Source organism: Nicotiana sylvestris, chromosome 11 (genome assembly GCF_000393655.2).
Source record: "Nicotiana sylvestris chromosome 11, ASM39365v2, whole genome shotgun sequence".
NCBI lineage: Eukaryota > Viridiplantae > Streptophyta > Magnoliopsida > Solanales > Solanaceae > Nicotiana > Nicotiana sylvestris.
This window is the reverse complement of record NC_091067.1, coordinates 117,789,024-117,796,852: the sequence shown is the minus strand read 5'-3', so window position 1 is coordinate 117,796,852 and position 7,829 is coordinate 117,789,024.

Sequence of the window (7,829 nt, the reverse complement as noted above, 5' to 3'; positions counted from 1 at the left end):
AATTACTTGGATTTTCCTTTACGGGGTGGGTCTTATTTTGTTTGCTTGAGGACAAGCAAAGGTTTAAGTTTGGGGGAGTTAATAAGTTAGGATTTTAACATGTTTTATGCCCCTACTTGCCTATGCTTTGATCATATATTGTTACAAAATAGTCCTAAAAGGTTCACAAGTTGTGCTTGATTGCAGGTTTAATCGACAAAGTGATGAAAAGTCAAAGATCGGCTCAAAAAGGAGTGAAACCTGCTTAAGTATCAAAGACCAAGAAATCTAAGGAAAGAAGGCCTAGTGCGGACCGCGTAAAGTTGAATGCGACCGCACTTGGGGTTCAGAAAGTTGGTAAACCAGGCTAGAAGAAGCGCGGCCGCGGTACATATCTTGCGATCCGCAGTGAAGGCTCCGCGGCCGCACTACTCTTTTGTGCGGTCCGCGGTCATGAGATTCAGAGAGATGAAAGTTTGCAAAGCCAATGCCATGCGGTTCGCGGTCGTGATTGCGTGGACCACGCCAGCTCCCTCCGTGGCCGCGGTCCATTCTACGCGGTCCACAGAGTCCAAATTCAGAGAAGCAAAAGTCAAAGTTAAAGAGCCCAGTGCGGCCGCGGTCCATTTAATGCGACCCGCGCTGACTCCGTAGGGGTATTTTTGGCCAGTTTTTCCCGCCTAGTATAAATAGAATATTTTACCATTTTTCAGGTTATCAGATATATCAGAATTGAGCTGCACTCTTGGGAACATCATTTGTAGCCATTTTTGGCATCTTAGCTTCAAATTAACAATTGATTCTCTGTATTTACATTAGCATTTATTTAATATGCCTTGTTCTCCATCTATTTCTTTATTTTCTTCTTCAAGCATGAGTAGCTAAACCCATTAGCTAGGGTTGTGGCTCAACCCTAGTGTGGGTAATTGAGGGGTGTTGCCATCTAATGTTAGCTTGACTATGGGTGTTTGCTATTTGGGTTGATTTTATGTTTTAATCTAGAATTGGTGGTTGCAAACACTGATTCAAGCTTTGTGGGTTTAACTCTTCTTGAGAAAGAGAGTCTATGACCCCAAAATTGACCCAACAAGGAACTGGGATGGACTCATGAGAAATGATAGTCCCAATTAATGGGTTAAACCTCGATAGAGAAATTACCCTACTTGAACCCTAGTTGCTTGGTCTAATTTGCCTACCCATTTGGTCTCTCGAGAGTCAATTGGGCAAAATCACTTTCTTTACCGAGAGGTGTGAGAGTGGGTAAAAGTTTGCAACAGTTATAACATACGCCCCAATTATGTCAATCGAACCTTAGTAACATCTAGCCGTCAATTAGCCACCTAGGTAGTGTCATGACCCTAGTGCCCTTCTTCCCATTAGATACAACTTAGCAATATTCTTGTAGCATAATTTAGTGTTAATCAATAGTTTTATAAAAAAAGTTATAATTCGAAAACCTAAAAATGTTTGAAGTGACATTAGGAGTACAAACACATCTCTAGGCTAGACAGACAATCCAACTCCACTACTAGCTCCCTGAGGAAATCGATCCCGACCCTCATATCGGGTAAAAGCTATTGCGACCCGCTCTTCCTACCTTAGTGGAGCGTCGGGTTGGCAGCGATCACTTTTTGACGCCGTTGCCGGGGAGCTTACAGTGTTGACTATCTGTTTATTTAGTTTTGTGTTTTGCTTCTCTTTCTTTCTTGTTTACTAATTTTGTTTGTGTCGATCAATCAGGTACAAATGGCTCTTAATGCAAATGACCCTCTCAACAATGTGATAGCGGGGGAGGAGGTCTTACCTCTAGAACAAGATGAGGTCTTACCTCAAGTTCCACAGAGAGGCCGAAATGCTAATGTAAATGTAAATGAGAACAACAATATTCCAGACCCTCCTCGCCATCGCCGAAAGTGGCCCCCAGAGTTTTACCAAATCAAAGATACGCCAGTGCTATTGTTCCTCCCCGAATCCGGGCAGGGAACTTTCAAATCACAAATGTTATGTTGACTTTGCTCGAGCAAAGAGGGTATTTCACGGGTGCCTCCGATCAAAATGCCTACAAGCACTTGAAGGGGTTCGTGGATACATGCTGGGGTAGCAAGCAGACAAACGTGTCCTGGGATGCATTGAGATTGGGGCTTTTCCCATTCTCTCTTCGGGGTAAAGCATTGGATTAGTTAGAAAGGCTCCCCAATCATTCTATTACAACATGGGATGAATTAGCGGACAAATTTGTTGCCAAGTTCTTTTCTCCAAGTCATATGGCAGCTCTTCGGGATGAAATTCTAGCCTTCAAGCAAGAGCTAACGGAACCTTTGCACGAGATATGGGAAAGATATAGAACAATGGTGAAAGAGTGCCCTAATAACGACATGACCGAGGCTATGATTCAACAAACCCTTTATCGGGGCATCAACACCATGAATGAATGCATTGTGAACCAATTGGCCGGAGGGAACTTTATGAAACTTTCTTACCAAGAGGCATGTGTTGTACTTGATGAAATGGCCGACACCTCTTCGGCATGGAAAAGCCGAGCAAATGTGTCGTAAGGTGACCTCACAGTCATCCTTTTGCACAAGGAATTGCACGATCATGGACAAGCTATTGCCGAGCTTACAACAACTATGAATCAATTGGCAAAGGCGCAATTACAACAAGTCTAAAACCCGCGCCAAGTCAATGCAATGGAAGGTGTTTCTATGTTGAAAAGGAGGCAAAGAGGACAACAACCTCAAGGTAATTGTGAACAATATGATAACAACAATGATGGTGATTGTTATTCAAATGAGTGCTATGATGATCAAAGCGAAGAGGTCCAATATGTCAATAACTACCAAGGGAATAGAGGCAACTCTCCAAATCAACAATGGCGTCCCCAAGGAAATTAGGGAAATCAACAACAAGGAGGCAGTAATTGGAATAATAACAACCAACAACAAGGTGGTGGCAATTGGAACAACAACAATCTAAACAACAATTGGGGTAATCAAGGCAATTGGAACGGGAACAACAATAATTGGAGCAATAACAACAATCAAGGCGGGTGGAACAATAATGGAATCCAAGGCAACAGGGGGATGGGCTTTCAAGGCCCCTAATGTACCAACTACTGAGCAATCCACCCCCTTTCCCTTCTCAAGGTCCTAGTTCTTCTGGAGGTGATATGGGAAGAATTGAAAGCATGTTCGAGCAAATGATGAAAAAGAACCAAGATTTCGATGCCCAATTGGCTTCTCATAATACATCTATCCGGAACTTGGAGGTGAAATTAGGACAAATCTCTCAAACGTTGAATACTCGTCCCAATGGTGCTCTACCAAGTGATACGGTAGTGAACCTGAAGGGTGGGAATAACAATCATGTGATGGCAGTTACAACAAGAAGTGGCAGAGGCAGTGATGTGAATGCCTCAAAGCAAAAGCAAGTTGTGGATGAAGATGTTGAGTTGTGTGATGATAATGTACCTTTGGGTGTTGAAGATGTGGTTAAAGAGAATGCGAACAATGATGTGCAGATTGATATTGATGATGTAGCAGAGGTAGAGACTCAAGATGCCGTGAACTCGTCTAGGGAACACGTGATTGACATGCCCGAGCCGGTTGTACCAAAGGCCAAGGCTCCTTTGCCAAGGCCACCTCCACCTTATCCTCAGAAGCTCGCAAAACAGAAGAAAGATAAACAGTTTAAAAAGTTCATTGATATGATGAAGAACTTATCTATTAATGTGCCATTGGTGGAGGCACTTGAACAAATGTCGGGCTATGCAAAATTCATGAAAGTCTTCGTCACAAAGAAGCGTTCTATGGATTGTGAGACTATAAAGATGACTCACCAAGTTAGTGTTGTAGTGCATTCAATGGCCTCTAAGCTTGAAGATCCCGGTGATTTCATCATTTCTTGCACCATTGGGAGTGCGGATTTTGCAAAGGCCCTTTGTGACTTGGGGGCTAGCATAAATTTGATGCCGTACTCGGTCTTCAAGACTTTGGGAATTGGACAACCTCGACCTACATCAATGAGACTTCAAATGGCGGATCGATCGATGAAGTGACCTTTGGGCATAATTGATGATGTACTTGTCCGAGTGGATAAGTTTATATTGCCGGCCGACTTTGTCATATTAGATTGTGAGGTGGACTTTGAAGTGCTGATTATTCTTGGTAGACCTTTCCTTACTACGGGGAAGGCATTGGTTGATGTTGAAGCTGGTGAGTTGACTTTCTGAGTGGGGGATGAGAAGGTGGTATTCCATGTTTGCAAATCAATGAGACTACCCAATAGCACGGAGGTGTGTTCATTTCTGGACATTGTCACAGCTGTGATAGTGGATGACACAAGTTCCATGATCCACGTTGAAGATCCCCTTGAGGCCATGCTTCTTAATATAGATGTCAATGATGATGCTAGTAGAGTGGAGTGCGTGAATGCATTGCATGGTATGCGTTCATATTCATATGTGTCCTAGGAAGCTATCTTTGGATCTTGAAACCGCAAAACTCCACCAACAAAGCCATCGATTGAGGAGCCACCGATGTTGGAGTTGAAGCCAGTTCCTCCACACCTCAGGTATGAATTCTTGGGTTCAAATTCTACTTTACCTGTTATTCTTTCGTCTTATTTAACTAACATGAAGTTTGACGCCACTTTGGAGGAGGATGAAAGGCCTTCCTTGGAGCATCAAAGAAGACTAAATAAGGCGATGCAAGAGGTGGTGAAGAAAGAGGTTATCAAGTGGCTAGATGCTGGGGTGGTTTATCCTATTTCTGACAGTTCGTGGACTTCTCCGGTGCAATGTGTGCCGAAGAAGGGTGGTATGACCGTGGTAACCAATGACAACAATGAGCTTATTTCCACTAGAATGGTCACCAGGTGGAGAGTTTGTATAGATTACTAGAAGCTGAACAAGGTGACTAGAAAAGATCATTTCCCATTGCCATTCCTTGACCAAATGCTTGATCGTCTTGCGGGTCGGGCTTTCTATTGCTTTCTAGATGGTTACTCGGGGTACAGTCAAATTCTAATTGCCCCGGAGGACCAAAAGAAGACCACCTTTACATGTCTTTATGGCACATTTACTTTCTCTAGAATGCCATTTGGATTGTGTAATGCTCCAGCGACCTTCCAACATTGCATGATGGCTTTTTTTACCGACATAGTGGAGGATATCTTGGAGGTCTTCATGGATGATTTCAGCGTGGTTGGGGATTCTTTTGAGGAGTGCTTGGTAAACTTGGATAGAGTGGTGGCCCGATGTGAAGATATAAACCTTGTTATCAATTGGGAAAAGTGTCATTTTATGGTAGAAGAAGGTATAGTGTTGGGTCACAAGATCTTGAAGCGAGGAATTGAAGTTGATAAGGCCAAGATTGAGGTTATTTCGAGGCTCCCTTCCCCTACTTCTGTCAAAGGGGTGAGGAGTTTCCTTGGGCACGCGGGTTTCTACCGGAGGTTCATAAAGGATTTTTCTAAAGTGGTACATCCGTTGTGCAAGTTGCTAGAGAAAGATGCAAAGTTCTTGTTCGATCAGAGTTGTATGCAAGCATTCAAGCTTCTTAAGCTCAATTTGACTTCTACCCCCATCATTACCGCGCCAAATTGGATTTTGCCTTTCGAGCTCATGTGTGATGCTAGTGACGTTGCGGTTGGGGCTGTTTTGGGCCAAAAGATCAACAAGATGTTTCATCCAGTGTACTACGCAAGCAAGACCATGAATGAGGCTCAAAGGAACTACACAGTCACCGAGAAAGAATTGTTGGCTATTGTATTTGCTATGGAAAAATTCCGACCTTACCTTATGGGGGCCAAAGTTATAGTGCACACCGATCATGCCGCCCTTAGGTATTTGATGACCAAGAAAGACTCCAAGGCGAGATTGATGAGATAGGTGTTACTTCTTCAAGAGTTTGATCTAGAAATTGTTGACCGGAAGAGTAGTGAGAATCATGTGGCAGACCACTTGTCTCGTTTGGAGGAGGAGGGGAGGCCTTCTGACGGACTTGAGATAAATGATGCATTTCCCGACGAGCAACTCCTTGCAATGTCAATGAATGGAATGTCGTAGTTCGCCGATGTCGCAAATTATCTTGTTACGGGAATCATCCTGTGTGAGCTCTCTTCCAACCAAAGGAAGAAGCTCAAGCAGGATAGCTTGGATTTTTATTGGGACAAGCCATATTTATTTAAGATTTGCACTGATGGTGTGATTCGACGATGTGTTCCGGAGGAGGAACAATTGGGTATTTTGGAGGCTTACTATTCCTCTCTCTATGGTGGCCATCATGGCAGAGCGAGAACGGCTTCTAAAGTGCTTAGTTGTAGATTTTATTGGCCTACCTTATTTAAAGATGCGGGTGATGTGGTCAAGAGATGTGATGAATGCCAACGAGCCGGCGGAATTTCTAAAAGGGATGAGATGCCCCTCAATACAATTCTCGAAGTGGATAAATGTTTGGAGCATCGATTTCATGGGTCCTTTTGTGAGCTCTTGTGGGAACACTTTCATTCTCGTGGCGGTGGACTATGTCTCAAAGTGGGTTGAAGCCGTGGCTTTGCCCAATAATGAAGCCTGGAGTGTTGTGGCATTTTTGAAAAAGAATATCTTCACAAGGTTTGGCACTCCTTGTGCTATCATTAGTGATGAGGGGTCTCACTTTTGCAATAAGGCTTTCGACACGTTGCTTTATAAGTACGGTGTCAATCATAAGGTTTCGACCCCATATCATCCTTAAGCTAGAGGCCAAGTGGAAGTCTCCAACAGAGAAATTAAGAGTATCTTGTCTAAAACTGTCAATGCTAATAAGATCGATTGATCGAAAAAGTTGGATGACACTCTTTGGGCTTATCGGACGACTTACAAAACTTTGATTGGTATGTCTCCATATCGGTTGGTATTTGAGAAAGCTTTCCATCTTCCGGTGGAATTAGAGCACAATGCCATGTGGGCTTTGAGGAAGTTGAACTTAGAATGGGATGTTGCGGCAAATATTCGGGTTGAACAACTTAATGAGCTCGATGAGTTTAGATTCCATGCCTACTCCAGCTTGTCCTTGTACAAGGACAAAATGAAGTACCTTCACGATAAATATGCTCGGGGTAAGGAGTTCAAGGTTGGAGATATGGTTCTCTTGTTCAATTCCCTATTACGTCTGTTTCCAGGTAAGCTCAAGTCAAAATGGAGTGGGACTTTTGAAGTTGTGTTCGTGATCTCATTTGGTGCTCTTGATCTAAGGAACAAGAATGGTGAAGTATTCAGAGTCAATGGACATCGGGTCAAGCATTATCTTGGGAAATTTGATGATAGCCACGTGGTGGCTCTTCTCCATCTAAAGTGATGTGCTGGTAACATGCGTCATGCTGCGATGTTAAATCAGGCGCTGTTTGGAAGGCAACCCATGTCTTTTTCTTTTTGTTGTTTTCTGTGTTTTCTTGGTAGTGTAGGTTTGATTTTTGGGCTAACTGATTATGAGATGTTGCAGGGATTGAGTTGATGCAGTACAAAATAGTTTGAAAAAAGTTGAACAATATCTGAAGATTGTAAGTGCGGCTGCATTGCCCTTTGTGTGGTCGCACTAGTGATGGTCAAAAGTGGTGCTCTCTGAAGTTTGCACCGCGGCCGCACTCCATTTAGTGTGGTCCGTGATGGACCTCCACGGCCGCGGTCTGCTGTTGTGCGGTTCGCGGAGCTTGCCTACTCAAGCTTCAAGTGAATAAAACCCAGCACGGTCCGCAGTCGATTTTGTACGGCCGCGCTGGTAGGTAAAGCTGGGTCTCATTGCTTTTCTATAAATAGACCCCACGGGTCACCATTTACCCCTTTTGAACTCTTAACACTCAGAGACATAAAA